At 44.0% G+C, this 17,417-nt stretch overlaps 1 protein-coding gene across 11 annotated transcripts in view; it reads right to left on the bottom strand.

Moving 5' to 3' along the window:
• The window catches only part of ZBTB20 (zinc finger and BTB domain containing 20), a 683,935-nt gene that overhangs the window by 24,715 nt on the left and 641,803 nt on the right, over positions 1-17,417 (bottom strand). For all 11 annotated transcript variants that reach the window (XR_011358869.1, XM_069945739.1, XM_069945732.1 and 8 more), the window contains one exon: positions 4,304-4,405. The gene's annotated coding sequence lies outside the window, so the exon portion shown is untranslated. The remainder of the gene's footprint in view (positions 1-4,303; positions 4,406-17,417) is intronic.

Below are 17,417 nucleotides of genomic sequence, written 5' to 3' on the forward strand. Positions count from 1 at the left end.
ATTGGACTGCAGTTGGCAATGACAGGTTCCCTTTAACCCTCTGCCCACCCCTCCCTTCCAAGAAGAGAAGAGAAGAGAAGAGGAGAGGAGATGAGAGTAAAGCAGAGGAGGGAAGAGGGGAGATGGGGAGAAGAGAAGAAAGGAGGGGAGAAAAGATAAGATCAGAGGAGGGGAGAGGGGGAGATGGGGAGAGGAAGGGAATAGGAGATGAGGTTAGAGGAGGGAAAAAGGCGGGTAGGGGAGAGGAGGGGAAAGAGGGTGGAGAAGAAGGGAGGAAGAGGTGAGAAAGGAAGAGTGGGTGAAGGGGGAGAGAAGGGGATGGGGGAAAGGAGATTGGAGGAAGGGAATGGGGGAAAAGGAGGAGGGGAAGGGGAAGAGGAGAGGAGGGGTGAGGAGAGGAGGGGTGAGGAGAGGAGGGGTGGGGTGAGGAGAGGAGGGGTGGGGAGTGGAGGGGTGGGGTGGAGGGGTGGGGTGGAGGGGTGTGGAGTAGAGAGGAGAAGAGGGGTGGGGAGAGGAGGGGAGGGATGGGATGGGGAGAGGAGGGGAGGGGTGGGGAGAGGAGAGGAGAAGAGGAAAGAGGAGGAGAGGTTATCTGAGGAGAGGAGGAGGGTTAAGAAGAGGAGTGGAAGGGAAAGGGGGAGAGGAGGAGAGGATGGAAGGGGCAGTTTTTATTCTGTGAGAAGGGAGGTAGAGCAGGGAGTGATGTGCACATGGATAAGGGCAACAGTTCCATCCTCCATTGTCTGCTATCTTTAGACACTATGAGGCCTGTCTAAGGGCCGTATTATACGGCCTGATGATCAGGGTAAGCAAACGCAGATCCGCTAGGTCGGCGCTCTCTTACAGAGCCTAGCAGGCAGCTTAAAAATGTATACCAGAGATGTATTTGTATCATTAGTGATGTCCATGTAGCAGTTGCCTTAAAGGGCACAACAGAAAAAATAATAATGCACCTGTCCACGTTCCCCCGGTGTCACCCTGGCTTGTCTTTGGGATCCCCCACTATTACACAGAGCAATGTGATAACGCTCAGCCGTCACAGTCACTAGGGAGGATTGATAAATCCATTTAGGAACAGGTCACATTTTAAGCCACACCCATTTCAGGTAAAGGCACACCCCCTCATTGGAAGGGGGTCAGCATATAACACATGTGGTGCGTCTGGCACACAAACCTGCGCCTATTTCTATACCGCGTGTAATACCGACATATAGTGCCCAAATATTATGCTGTAGGCCAAAATTAGTCCTCTAAGCTGTCCACATAGTACTGTAACATGGATCCATCTTAGATGTCACTTGGGGTCTTTGGGGTGTTCTGTAGAAAACAGGCATTCCTTGAAACCTCCCCGTTCATCATGGGAAACACAGGGAAGGAAAGGCATATGGCATATGTGTGTACACTAGAGATGAGCGAACCTCGAGCATGCTGGAGTCCATCCGAACCCGAACTTTCAGCATTTGATTAGCGGAGGCTGCTGAAGTTGGATAAAGCCCTAAGGCTATGTGGAAATCATGGATATAGTCATTGGCTGTATCCATGTTTTCCAGACAACCTTAGAGCTTTATCCAAGTTCAGCAGCCACCGCTAATCAAATGCCGAACGCTCGGGTTCGGATGGACTCGAGCATGCTCGAGGTTCGTTCATCTCTAGTGTACACCCCTATAGATTGGGCCTCGTTGATGACAAGTTAGGTGGGACATGGCGATGACGAGAAGCTAATTTTTGAGCCTTATTTTAAGAGACATCTTAAAGATTTAATCCATACACCATGACTCTCATAATATATGTATTACAGCAACCACCTAATCTATATGTATGTAAAATAAGATGGCAGCAGATGGGTCCGGTTATAAATCAGCGCCATGGGATGGACAACAAGTCCCATAGGAGCACAGAGCCTTTCTGCCGACCACTCTCCTTGAGGATTTGACTCCTGGCAGCCAAGCTTTTTCAATCTCCTTCAATCAATGAGACCGCACAGCTGAGAAGTCTCTCTACACTCGGAGGAGCTGACAATCTTCACTGACCTTTCGGTAAAAAGAATTCATTTTCTTAATACCGCCACAAATACGTGGTGCAGAAGATTGTCTTGTATAGAATGGAGAAATGGAGATCCTGCAAGCTGCCCCGTAATCTGTGTATCTTCTCCACAAAGCTGTGCTCACTTTCTGTGTTTTATCAGTCTTGGGGTCTCAATATGAGAAAAGACGTAAAAGCATTGACTAAACCTCAGACATTAACAAACCATATATCTTCACAGCAGGAAACAATACAGTAAAAGTAGTATTATAGTAGTATATATCGCTGTATTATAGGAGCAGTATTATAGTAGTTATATTCTTGTATATAGGAGCAGTATTATAGTAGTTATATTCTTGTATATAGGGGGCAGTATTATAGTAGTTATATTCTTGTATATAGGAGCAGTATTATAGTAGTTATATTCTTGTATATAGGGGGCAGTATTATAGTAGTTATATTCTTGTATATAGGAGCAGTATTATAGCAGTTATATTCTTGTATATAGGAGCAGTATTATAGTAGTTATATTCCTGTATATAGGAGCAGTATTGTAGCAGTTATAACGCACGTTTCATGCTAACTAGCACATCATCCGATCTCGACCGGATGATGCGCTAGTTAGCGTGAAACGTGCGTTGTCGATCAGTGAGAGCGTGCCTGCTCTTCCACCTCCCCTCCCTGCAACTCCATGAATATGCATTTCGATTAAAGTGACACAGCTACTGAATGGTGAGTGCCCGTTCTTCGTATCTACATTGTTGCATCTGTTTCACTCATTGGAGCACCACCTTTAGCACTGCTTATCACATTACATTTCATGTACTTCGACCTGCTTACCTGAAAGCCCAGGTGCGCCTGAGACATCCGTAGTGCTCCCCCACCCATACTCCTTGATTGGATTATAGCAGTTATATTCTTGTATATAGGAACAGTATTATAGCAGTTATATAATGGTATATAGGGAAAATATTACAGTGGTTATTTTTTGCCCATAGGGGGTAGAATGTCTGGTTGGCTGTGGTATATACATCATATGGTAGTTATTTGTCACATATATATAGCGGAACATACTTTACATAGCTTTAAAACTAGGGCTGTGGCGCTATGTAATGTAACCAGGGCACTGATAATACACAAGGAAACTTGGAGCTCATTGAGATATAGTTCGGAGCGCAGATAAGGGTGTCCTAAAATAAGAATCTAATTAGCCCATACATTGCTGATTGTTCTGTAATGGACATGATGTTTATCAGGGAGACGCACTGCACCAGAGACTGTCCTCATTTCTCAAGGACTTGACACTCTTAGGATGGGGAAGAGCTGCAGGTATGTCCTGTATTTTAATGTACAATCCTACAATCCATGGCAATATCCTGTGCACACAAGTAGTGGGGGATGTAACTTTATATAGGGTCAGGAACTAGACTCACTTCCATTTTTTTCTGACCATTCATAGCTGGGGGATGGGGAGGGGGAGTTGTGTCTCTGTACCATGTCAGAAGTTTGGGACCACCAGAGCCCTGCATTTCATTTCAAGATCTGCAGCCTGACCCCATGAATTGTCAGCTTGGATCATCAGTCTGGTGGTTGGTTCATGGTAGGCGAGTATGAACTCACCTTGAGGTTACCTTCACACACAGCGGATCCGCAGCAAATTTCAAACTGCGAATTCACACTGACATCCCACTGCGTGTATGTAAGTTAAAGCCCGCTGGCCGGAGCATACATCACCTCCTCCTCGCTCCGGCGTGTTTGGGGGTTCTCTGCTGGACGTCCCACTTAGCCAATCAGTGGCTGCAGGGGGACAATGCACTGATTGACTGAGCGGGACAAGCAGCGGCGAGAACCCCCGAAGCAAGCCGGAGCGAGGAGGAGGTGATGTATGCTCCGGCCGCAGGGGGTTAACTTACACACACGTAGCGGGATGTCAATCCCGCAGCGAGTATGTATTCTCATTGGGATGAATAGGCAATGGACCCGCAGTGGATTTTGCTGCGAATTCGTAGGGTGAAATCCGCTACGGATCTGCTGTGTGTGAAGGTGTTCTGAGGGTAAATGTGTATATATACACACATAGAGGGAGATTTATCAGACATGGTGTAAAGTGAATCTGGCTCAGTTAGCCCCTAGCAACCAATCAGATTCCACCTTTCATTTTCCAAAGAGTCTGTGAGGAATGAAAGGTGGAATCCGATTGGTTGCTAAGGGCAAAAGGGCCTGTTTCACTTTTCACCATGTTTAATAAATCTCCCCCATAGTGTATCAAGGTCTTACTTACAGTAGGAAGAGAACGGCGTCACTCCTCAGGTAGCTCACTCCAGGTCTCTGGTTTAGTGCAGATAATCATTTGGGAATGGAAGGGAGAGAGGCAGCATAGAGGCTGTGGAGACAAGAAGAACATTATGGTGAGACTTATGGCCACCTTACCATTATAATTCATAGGCTATGTTCACGTTTAGAGGTTATGGCTCCATTGACAGACAGTAATACTGGGTTATGGGGTTTGTCAAGCATCACCACATTCTGGATTTGGATCAGTTTTATGGCTTCTGTTGTAAGCCATGATGATGTGAACAGTGCCGCAGTCTATAGACAAACAGCTAAATCAAAGCCATGTCCAAAATGCCTACAGTTTATTTGTAATTGCTATTATACCGGAGATATAAAAACAAAAAGAGGATCAAAAAAAACTTTTTAAAAATTAGAAAACTGATCAATATTATCTTATTTCTGGTCTATCAGAGATTGAAGTTCTAGGCCTGAAGCCTAAGGCTTCACTACTGCAAGACTCTGGTGACTTTGCGTCCCCTTCTGATCCCTGTTAGCTGATGTGTTGTCATAGAGACCTTGTATGAACCCAGAAAACCGTCCATATCAAAATCGACATCCTGCCTGGCTTAACTACTCACAGTTGTGTGTGAACATTGATGTGGATGGTGGTTTAGATGTATATAAGTTCTCCATGACACACTTGACCGAGATCATTATAATCACACACAACCGCCACTTGCCAAGCCAGGCAAGATATACTGTAGATACTGATGTAGATGGTAATTCCAATCTACAAAGGTTCTCCATAGCAACAAGGTATCTATAACGATTGGATAGGGACATGTAGTCACCACCATCTACATCAAGATCTATATCCTGAATGGCTTCATGTAAATATTGATGTGGATGGTGATCTAGATCTATACAAGGTCTTCATGATAACACTGCTTTAGAAGGTGACATATCGCTATCAGTAGTGCGACCTTGGGCTTCAGGCCTATAACATTAAGCCGAGGTCTCAGCAAAGCCCAATACACTATATACAATAAATAAACAGGTAATAAATCATATAATACAATGATATGTAGAAAGAAAAGAAACATCTACTTTTATTTATCCCACAGAAGAAATTACTTATAAAAGTTTCCTTCATAGGCCCCAATATGGACACAACAATGGTTCAATGCCAGAACCGGGCCCAGGAGGTCCATAAGAAGATGACTGTGTCTGAAACTGACTTGGTATATATCAAACTGGCCATAGTCATCTAGCAGTGTCATCTTTGACCCATCCCTGGATGTATACAGCTTGATCAGATGGAGATGGAAGACAATGGATGCAAGATAGAGATACAGTATCCAACCAGTTGGAGATGGTGCCCAGTATGACGCTGAATGCATTTCCTGTAAGGAATCCGAGAAAACCAAGGACCGATCAGCTTTTACCAGTACTGTGCCCAGACCATTAGTAAAACATGGCTGCTTTCTTACAAGCAGCACCAAACCTGTCCACAGGCTGATTGTGGTATTGCAGCTAGGCCCGAATCACATCAAAGGAGTTGTAATACTGGACATGTTTGGTGCTATATAGGTGCTTTTGCTCAGACAGCATTGATTTCCCTGGTCTTTGTCTGAGTTTGGTTTCTGTCTCGTTGCGAGGTGCTCACGGTTACTACAAGTATCATGAATCATGTCTCTGTTCACAAACAGAGGTGCAATTGTCTTACATAAGCCCTGGTAACTGAGCGGCTAATAATAGGAAGTCATTTTCAGGTAGGGAGCCTGTCTCGCTCCCAGACCAGCGGTGCGGAGATGCAAGCAATGATGTCACTGACGGCCAGTCTAGCAAACATGCACGTAGCGTAACTATCAAGCCTCATGCACTGGGTTATATTACATGTTCATAGTCTGATACGGGCCTATACTGTATATCTATATGTCTCTGATGTAGCATTACACCCTCCACTGATGCACCAACCATATAGCCGCACAGGACATTCCTACAGGTCAGTAATATTTGCCGCCATACATACAAAATGAATAGACTCCATTGGGGGTATAATTACATATGACGTGCTTGGCAATTGTCCGAACGCACCTTACAAAAGCACATTTATGGCTAAAACAATGGCGAAATCAGTTTCTGTAGGCCTGAAGCTATGTTCTTGTGCTAGACTGTTGCGTGACCTCATGGCCGGCGTAGCTCGGAGTGTACAACAGCGACCCCACCGTTTCTGAGAGAAAATTTTGTATATTTTAACATTAAGAGAAGATTTCAATGTGGATAATTGGTTCTAATTAGATCCGAGCACCAACTGTCCCCGATTCCTGGAGCCGCTGTTGTTTGTTCAGAACAAATGACTTATTTAGATGTTCTAGAACATGAGACAAAGATATGACGAGGCACAGGGCCGCCACAATGACTGATTAGGGATGGAGAGGATGAGTCTTGGTTTTCAGGGGAGGAAGAGGGGAACATGAAAGGTTTAGCAGGTGCCAAGTGTAGGAGGTGGGTGGTGGCAGTGGCAGACATTGATCAGGACATTTTTTTATGTACCTGTATAAATTAACACAACATTTAGACTGTTAAATCTGTCAGAACTCAACAGATCATGGCACCTGTATTATATTCCAATCACTATTCTGCTGGTGGAGTCACTGAGTACATACATTACATTACTGATCCTGAGTTACATCCTGTATTATACTCCAGAGCTGCACTCCCTATTCTGCTGGTGGGGTCACTGTGTACATACATTACATTACTGATCCTGAGTTACATCCTGTATTATACTCCAGAGCTGCACTCACTATTCTGCTGGTGGGGTCACTGTGTACATATATTACATTACTGATCCTGAGTTACATCCTGTATTATACTCCAGAGCTGCACTCACTATTCTGCTGGTGGGGTCACTGTGTACATATATTACATTACTGATCCTGAGTTACATCCTGTATTATACCCCAGAGCTGCACTCACTATTCTGCTGGTGGGGTCACTGTGTACATATATTACATTACTGATCCTGAGTTACATCCTGTATTAAACCCCAGAGCTGCACTCACTATTCTGCTGGTGGGGTCACTGTGTACATACATTACATTACTGATCCTGAGTTACATCCTGTATTATACTCCAGAGCTGCACTCACTATTCTGCTGGGGGGTCACTGTGTACATACATTACTGATCCTGAGTTACATCCTGTATTATGCTCCAGAGCTGCACTCACTATTTCTGCTGGGGGGTCACTGTGTACATACATTACTGATCCTGAGTTACATCCTGTATTATGCTCCAGAGCTGCACTCACTATTTCTGCTGGTGTCCCCTGAGACCCCCAACAATTAGAGACTGCTGCACCCCCTTAAACAATTACCCAGGCACTAGGGGGTCTTAGCAACAGAGTTTCACTGACTACACGTTGATGCCACATGATGTCACAGAAGATGTTCTGTTGGTTGATAACATGTCTCAACATTGTTTCAATCCCTTTGTAAATTTAGGATTTGTCACGGTTTAAAATTTTTCAAAAATTTGAGGAGAGGTTCGGCGTCCATTGTCAATTCCAAACGGTAACCAGGCCGGACTTTTTTTTATTTTGTGTCCTTGCAGCATTAGGATCTCAGGTGTTTTAGATTTGGAAAATTTTAGTGAAAATATTAATTTGCGGAGAAAGCGATTGTTTTTTTTTTTTCTTCTCGGCTTCCAAGCCGTCTTTATAAAGCAACGTGTAAGGAGTGGGCTACAAACCTCACTGCAGCTGGAAAACACAACTCGTAATTGACTGTTCTTTACCATCTGGGGACAAGAAAATTTTCTGCCTGGAAAAGCAAGCATGCCAAAAAGAAAAAAAAATGACAAAAAGAAAACAAAAATCATCCCAGCTCTGGGTTCTTGGCCACTGGAACAACAACAACAAAAAAAGAACAAAAAAAAAAAAGAAGTAAGGCAATTGATGACATGGAAACAGTGCAGCGCTGCAGACGACAGGGATGATATATCAGTCACACAGCAGACACTTTGATTTTTCGAGACAAGCTTAGATCATTGCAGCGGAAATGCCCAGATGTCATTAGATCTAAAGCGTCGAAGCCCAGGGCCTTTGGACAAGTTTGTGAGCGCCGTATAATTAAAGCAGAGAAGCTAACCCGGGTCCAGAAAATAACAATAATAATAATGATGATAACAATAATAATAATAGGGTTTTACATAGGAAACTTTAACGGGAAGCAAATGTTGACCCTGGAGCACAGCTAACGTTTCAGAAAGCCTTGAAACGTCTCCGATCCTTGAGGCTTCAATTCATAGACCCATCTGTCCATTTGTCTATATATAATGTTGCACTTCTACAAAGGACGACAGACATGAGATCTATTCAGCCGCCAGATGATCTCCCGAAGATACTGCTGGGACATATAGAGTTACCAGTCCTGGTGGTAATGGTAATGGTGGGAAGGAGGGGAGAAGGGAAGCCAAAGGTGGAAATGCCAGCTTGGCACCAGCTTGGCACCTTTAGCTCCTCTCTTCCGTCCCTTTTTCGGTAAATTTACACAAAGCCATCTTTTTTGGCTAAAAATGAAGTTTCATTCCGAAAATAAAGGAAGTAGCAAAGCTAAAATTTTCCAGGACGGGTGGTAAACCTCAAGAACATCGCCCTCGCCCTGTGTCATCTTGGTGACCTGTATCATCGGGTTTGAGGAGATTTTAACCCTTTGGGTTGTTACAGATTCTTCATGCTAAAAGGAGTCCATAGGATGAAGCTACACTTGGGTAAAGTCTAAGGGTACTATTACACCAAGCAATTTTCCAACGATTAACGATAAACGATCTAAACGACCGCTAAGGCAAACAACCCGAAATCGTTCGCCCAAGTACACGAAACAATGATCGTTATTTATGATCGTTCTTGCGGTCGTTTAGTCATCGCTATTGCGTACGTTTCAGCTGTGAATTCTTATTCCACCGAACGATGAGCGAACGATCAAACAATAAAAATAGGTCCGGATCCTATTAAACGATCAACGATTTCTCATTGGTCGTTTAATCCAGTGATTTTCAACCTTTTTTGAGCTGCGGCACACTTTTTATACTTAAAAAATCCCGGGGCACACCACCAACCAAAATGCCACTAAAACAGTACATATTATACATATAGTTAATAATATAGATTCTAAATGTATTTAAACTCACTCAGTGTGAAACCTGGGCCTGTTTTCTTCTCCCCCCTGTGCTTCTCTCCTGTGCTTCTCTCCACCATACTTCTCCCCCCTGCTTCTCTCCTGTGCTTCTCTCCCCCATGCTTCTCTCCCCCATGCTTCTCTCCACCATACTTCTCCCCCCTGCTTCTCTCCTGTGCTTCTCTCCACCATACTTCTCCCCCCTGCTTCTCTCCTGTGCTTCTCTCCCCCGTGCTTCTCTCCGGTGCTTCTATCCCCCGTGCTTCTCTCCTGTGCTTCTCTCCACCAAACTTCTCTCCACCAAACTTCTCTCCCCCTGCTTCTCTCCGCTGTTTCTCTCCCCCCTGCTTCTCTCCCCTGTTTCTTCCCCATCCCCAGGTTTCTCTCCCCCATTGTTTTCTCCTGTTTCACAGTGGCACCATAGTTTGGGGAACTTTCCCCCGCGGCACACCCGACCATGTGTCGCGGCACACTAGAGTGCCATGGCACGCTGGTTGAAAATCACTGGTTTAATCGTTGCCTGCTATTACACGAAATGATTATCGTTCAAATCAGAACGATTTAACGATTTTTCCAACGATAATCGTTCCGTGTAATACCACCCTAAGGGAGCCAAGGGCACTTTACCCAACGTTACAACTTCTCTCCCCATAGGAGACATAGGAACGCTTAACCATGCCAGACATCCATGTGTATGAAAGGTCAGAAGAGAGCGATCTGACAACTTGAAAATGTGTAATGTCTGGGCATTTTTAAAGTTTTCTTTAACCATTAGGGCACCTTACAATTTTTTTTTTACGAAGTATAAAAAACAAGCGGGAAGTGGAAAGATCGGCAGCCTGCAGACTAGGGAGGTGTCTTGCCCATCAATATACGGGAATCATGTAGGTTCAAACTTGTTAATAAATTTTGTATGTTTTCATTATTCTTAAATACCTCTCTCAACCATCCCAGATAAAGAGCTGGAATGTTTGGGCAATTTCATGTGTTGGAGCGGCAGAAGACATTTTTTGTGGTTGGATCTGCACTCTTTAAGGTCTCCATCTATGGCTGTAAATGTCTCCAGTGGATTCTGTATTCTCGTATACAGGTACACAGGCCTCAAGACCAATAGGAGATCATGCAGTTTAATGCTCAGACTCTAGCACTTTGTTGTGTATTCACAGTTAAGTAGGCCACAGCATTGCTCTATTTATGAAAAGCTATGGCCAGGGCGAGCCGGGTCGGCACAGAGCCCGTTCTCAGTCGTTGACCTTTGTGTGGTTCGGCCCTCCAGACAGACCATGTTTTCCCCAAGTGACTGCTTGACAATTGATTCCTCTGCTGACATCTCAGCGTGCACTCTCTCAGACTGCTCCTATCGATTAGTGTCTCATCAGCAGATGAATCCTTTGTTGGTTGCCGATCGATGCTATAGACCAAGTCTGCCTCGCCGTTTTCTTCTCATGGTGTGTAAGAGAGACAGCGGCTCTAATGATTCCTTCTTTTAATATGAGCTTTTGATGATCGCTTGTACCTTTCAATACAATTAAAAGGTCCACGTATTGCGGCTCTCTGCAGCTCGTACCTAATTGAGAGGCTTGTAATTGAGGAGAGGCTGTTTGATCGTCGTATTTATCAGTCGCCCGTTTGTTGTTTTTACTCTGATCAGGCGCATTAACGGGTTTGGCGTAAAAACTGGAAAAAAAAGTTAAAAACATTCGACTTTCACAGTGTTTTAATTTTTTTTATATCCACAGCTGCCGCAGTCATGATTGGATCTATTACTTGGATTCTGCTGAACGAAGGTATATGACCCAATGATGATGTCATCACTGATCATTTACAGAACAATTGTCTCCCCACCAATTAACTTCAACTGGAAAATATCTAAGAAAATCCAAAGGGCTATTTGCTGCGTAGAAGGCCATGGTATGTGGTCATCTTGGAAAATTGGGGGACTTTTGTACACTGAAAAGTGGAGGACAATTTCTATATGGAATATTTGAGGGGGGCTTCTGCCATATTGAAGTAAGGGTCCTATTACACAGAGCGATGATCTGCTAATTCAGGCCGATTCGGCAGATTATCGTTCTGGGTAATAGAAACAACAATCAGTTGATGACAACGATCATCGGTTGATTGTGTCTTTTCACCACATCTAAACTTCTCAGCCATCGACCGTGCATCGCTACGTGTAATAGTAATAAACTGCTATGTGTAAAAAAAAAATGGTAGTAGTGATACATCGTTACGTGTAATAGTGATACATCACTACGTGTAATAGTTATACATCATTACATGTAATAATGATACATAGCTACGTGTAACAGTAATACATCTCTACGTGTAATAGTGATACATGGCTACGTGTAATAATGATACATAGCTATGTGTAATAGTGATACATCGTTACGTGTAATAGTGATACATGGCTATGTGTAATAGTGATACATGGCTACGTGTAATAGTGATACATGGCTACATGTAATAGTGATACATAGCTATGTGTAATAGTGACACATGGCTACGTGTAATAGTGATACATAGCTATGTGTAATAGTGATACATCGTTACGTGTAATAGTGATACATGGCTATGTGTAATAGTGATACATGGCTACGTGTAATAGTGATACATGGCTACATGTAATAGTGATACATAGCTATGTGTAATAGTGATACATGGCTACATGTAATAGTGATACATTGTTACGTGTAATAGTGATACATGGCTACGTGTAATAGTGACACACGGCTATGTGTAATAGTGATACATGGCTACGTGTAATAGTGATACATGGCTATGTGTAATAGTGATATATTTTTTACGTGTAATAGTGATACATCACTACGTGTAATAGTGATACATCGCTACGTGCATCCTTCATATATTCAGTAGTCACAAGAGTTACGACTATGGACCAGAGACTTCTCGCCTTTTTCTGGTGGATTCCAACAGAGATCTTGCCAGCTGCTAGGAGTGACAATGTTTCCGAGCCATAATCGCAGTTTGATGCATTTTTCGGAGGAGGCATCTTGCTGGTGGCCGCAGATTCTATCTTGGTCCAGGGTCTGATTAACAATGGGGGCTGATGAGTAAATATTTATGTGGGATGAGTCACTGGAGAATGACATAGAAGTGATTTGGTGGCACGGTGTCTTTTGTGTTATCAAGGCCAGGCAGGAGCAGATTTACAACCCGCTCATAACAGCAAATGCTGCTGGCAGATTAGGACTTGCAATGAGCGAGCAGCCCACTTCTTAATATTGTTGAGGTAAAAGCTCTAACCCCAGAGCCTTACTGAGAGACCCTCACTCTCCGCACCGAGCGGCTAGTGACTCAATGGAACATTCTGGAATAACACATTATAGTTGACATGTTGACTATTCCCTTAGTACTAATCACTTTGTTATAACCCTATAGCCACATGTGGTCAGATATTTATAGGACTTCATACAATTAGGTGGGAATATAAATAGATGCTGCGATGTCTACAGAGTTATAGGTGTTTTTTATTAGTGTCATACAGTCATGGATGTGGGTTATCCAAAGCAGCCATGTTAAGCCTGGCTAACCCCTTTAACAAGTGTCCACAGTGTGGCCCGCAGGGCATTATCTGCTGCCATTAAGGGTCCCACTGCCAAGGGGGGGGGACTTGGTGAGTATAATGGTTAGGTAGGTGATAAATGTGACAGTAACATCCACATGATGCCAGGACACAAGGTCTCCAGCAGTACACTGCCCAACACACTGCCCCCACCATCCTGGTGCCATCTCTCCCCTGAGGTAAGTGACACTCAAACACCCAGCCAGAACCAGACCCATCAGACCAGACCGTCTTCAATTCCTTCTCCAGTTTTGATGCCCATTGTAGTCACTATTGGGGTGGACAGTGGTCACCTGGGCTCTGACCGGTCTGCGGGGCACCATCCTTTCTATCTTCACAGTTTGCTCTACAGCAGCTCTACTTCCCTCACCCCCCAATGAGCCTTGGGCCCCCATGATCCCCCTTCCTAGGGCTGCATCCAATGTCATCAGTCACTGGTATTCAAATACAGAGTGATTCTACTCAAGCATGCCTAAATCATCATCTCTATTTGTCCTCCCTTGGGGACCATCAACCTGTCCACAACCGTCCTCCCTTGGATCCCATGATGATGTCCTTTGTCACCGTTTGTCTTTCCTTGAGCTCCCATGACCCTATCCTCAGTTTTTCTCCTTTGGGTCTATGGCGCTTTCACCAGTTGTCCTCCCACGGCCCCCCATGACCCTATCTGTGGTTGTCCTCCCTCAGCCCCCATGACTCTGTCCTCGGTCACCAGTTGTCCTTCCTTTGCCTTCCATGACCCTGTCCCCAATCACCAATAGTCTATTCTTGGGCCCCCATGTACCTGTCCCCAGTCACCAGTGGTCCTTTCTTCAGCTTCCACGACCCTGTCCCGGTCACCAATTGTCCTCCCTTGGATCCCATGACCCTGCCCCTGGTCACCACTTGTGGTCCCTTGGGACCCTGTCCTCTGTTGTCCTCACCTTGGCCACATGCCCTTACCCCTAACGTCCTACCTTGGCCCCCACGACCCTGTCCCCATAGTCACCGGTCACCTTTCCTTGAACACAACTGACCACTACATACCGGGAAACCCCACAGGACTGACCGTTCCTGAGATGCTCTGACCCCAGGGTTTAGCCATCACATTCGGTTCTTGTTGCTCAAATCCTTAGGTTTGCCCATTTTTCAAACATCAAGTTCTAAACCAAGAACTAAACAAGCAATGAGGAATAAGCTACTGCTCTCTGTTAGCAGCCATGTTATATCCCAGCAGAGGACTATAGGGCACACTGCTCCACTCCTCCTCTCTAGCAGGTTACATAAGGCAGCTCCGCTCATCTATTCTGGGAATCCACAGCTGTTTGCCTCTTGGCTGCTAAACCCTGTTCTGCTGCCAAGTGCTGGTGAAGCCTCCTGGGACTTGTGGTTCCATAACCCTTTAAGGATCCCGGGTGGGCATTCTGAGATTTGTAGTTCTGTAATGGAGGTGGCTAAGGGGGAGGGGGGGTCTCCCTCTGCTAGTCCTGAGGTTTGGCCTCTTATTCCGACCATATAGAGTAGAATAATAGTGAGGAATCAAAGCGGAGGAAGCGGCAGGAATGTACCATGTGGTTGCTGGACAGGGACGCCGTTCTGGACGCCGCAACGTTTTCTCTGCATTTTATTTTTCCTTATAAAAGAACAAACTATTTGAGCAACAAATACAGGAAAATTCCAGCCTGAAACCTGCCAGAGAATGAGAAACCAGCTCAGGCCCCACTACGGCCATGCTGAGGGGGCTGTAACCCATAGCAACGCTACGGCAAGGCGGCGATACCTACAGCAAAGAAGCAACACAACAACTGTGCCACAACCCATAGCAACCAAGTCCAACAGAAACTATAGCAACCATAGAGAAGTAAATATCTATCCATAGCAACCACAGAGAAGTACATAACTATCCATAGCAACCACATAGAAGTACATAATTATTCACAGTAACCACAGAGAAGTACACATCTATCCATAGCAACCAAAGAGAAGTACATAACTATCCATAGCAACCACAGAGAAGTATATATCTATGCATGGCAAACACAGAGAAGTACATAACTATCCATAGTAACCACAGATAAGTACATCATTATTCATAGCAACCACGGAGAGGTATATATCTATGCATGGCAACCACAGAGAGGTACATATGTATCCATAGTAACCACAGATAAGTACATCATTATTCATAGCAACCACGGAGAAGTACATCATTATCCATAGCAACCACAGAGAAGTACATCATTATCCATAGCAACCACAGAGAAGTACATAATTATTCATAGCAACCACAGAGAGGTACATATGTATCCATAGCAACCACAGAGAAGTACATAACTATCCATAGTAACCACAGATAAGTGCATCATCCATAGCAACCACAGAGAGGTATATATCTATGCATGGCAACCACAGAGAATTACATCATTATTCATAGCAACCACAGAGAAGTACATCATTATTCATAGCAACCACAGAGAAGTACATATTTATCCATAGCAACCACAGAGAAGTACATATCTATCCATAGCAACCAAAGAGAAGTACATATCTATCCATAGCAACCACATAGAAATCCGTCATTATCTATAGCAACAACATAGAAATACATCATTATCTATAGCAGCCATGGAGAAATACATTTTTATTCATAGTAACCTCAGAGAGCATAATTTTTATAGCAATCACAGCAAAGAACATGATTATCCATAGCAACCAGAAAGAAGAACGTAATTATCTATAGTAACCAGAGAAAAGTACGTAATTATCCATAGTAACCAGAGAGAAGTCCCTAATTATCAATAGCAACCAGAGAGAAGTACGTAATTATCCATAGTAACCAGAGAGAAGTACGTAATTATCAATAGCAACCAGAGAGAAGTACGTAATTATCCATAGTAACCAGAGAAAAATACGTAATTATCCATAGCAACCACAGAGAAGTACCTAATTATCCATAGTAACCAGAGAGAAGTACATAATTATCAATAGCAACCACAGGGAAGTAGGTAATTATCCATAGCAACCACAGAGAAGTAGGTAATTATCCATAGCCACCACAGGGAAGTTCATGATTATCCATAGCAACCACAGAGAAGTACCTAATTATCCATAGCAACCACAGAGAGGTACCTAATTATCCATGGCAACCACAGGGAAGTACATGATTATCTATAGCAACCACAAATGAGCACCTAATTATGCATAGAAGCCACAGATGAATACATATTTACTAATAGCAATAGTACATGAATATTTATAGCAACTATGGAGCAGTACATAATTATCCATAGAAACCACAGAGGAGTACATCATTACCAACAGCAACCACAAAGACACACATAACCATCTATTAGAACCAGAAAATTAGAGAAGAGCCAGAGAGAACAATATGATAATGAGGAGGCGGGGTAATTTTAGACTATAGCGGCCATTAGCGGAGTCTCCCCTTCCAGTTTTAGGCTGACTAGCCCGGCTGCTACAACTGCATAAGACATGAAACCAGACGGCTGATACCTGGGTAGACAGCTCCGCCCACACCTCAAGACATAGGTAGCGTATATGAAGGCTTCTAATTACAATATTAGAGTAGACAGCTCCCCCTCCCCCCCCATATCCTAGTGATGTTACCACAGATGAGACCTATGTACACAGAGTATATACAGGCTACCCATCCCAATATTAGGGTAGACAGCTCTGCCCGCACCATAGTGATGTTACGACAGATGAGACGTGTATATAGTGTATATAAAGGTTACCCACCTCCCCAGTGATGTTCTGACACATAAAAGGTGTATATAGCGTATATAAAGGAGATCACCCACAATATTAGGGTAGACAGCTCTACCCACACCCCACAGGCGTTACCACACATGAGACAACACATGAAAGACATCACCTCCAATATTAGAGAGGCATATATGAAAAAGAAAAAAATAAATAAAAATCCAAGTTTTTCAAAAATATTTCAGATTTTGAGGCACGTCTAGGAAGATGTGGCAGAGCGGTGAGGCCGTCCTCCTGATTGGTCCCCCCCATCAGGGAATTAAGAAGAAACAATGATAAAGGTGAAGAATGAATCAGAGACCCCCCCCCCCCCCTCATTGGTAGTTTAAGACGGAGAGCTGTCAGGAATTGGTTTCATGGTGGACGCGGAGATCCATGGCGGCGCTCCTCTGGGGACATCTCATCTCTTTTATACTTTTCTCTAATGGACGATCATTGATCTGAACTTTCTGCTTAATATGAAGCTGCCGTGAGCCCTAAGCAAGTGTTTAGTAAAATGGAGGCGGCTCCTGGAAGCGATCGTCTCCGCGCCGTCTGTTATTTTATCAAGTCTTTCACGGCCTCTTTTAGCTTCTTTTTATTTTTTTA

This window comes from Dendropsophus ebraccatus, chromosome 11 (assembly GCF_027789765.1).
Source record: "Dendropsophus ebraccatus isolate aDenEbr1 chromosome 11, aDenEbr1.pat, whole genome shotgun sequence".
NCBI classification, from domain to species: Eukaryota; Metazoa; Chordata; class Amphibia; order Anura; family Hylidae; genus Dendropsophus; species Dendropsophus ebraccatus.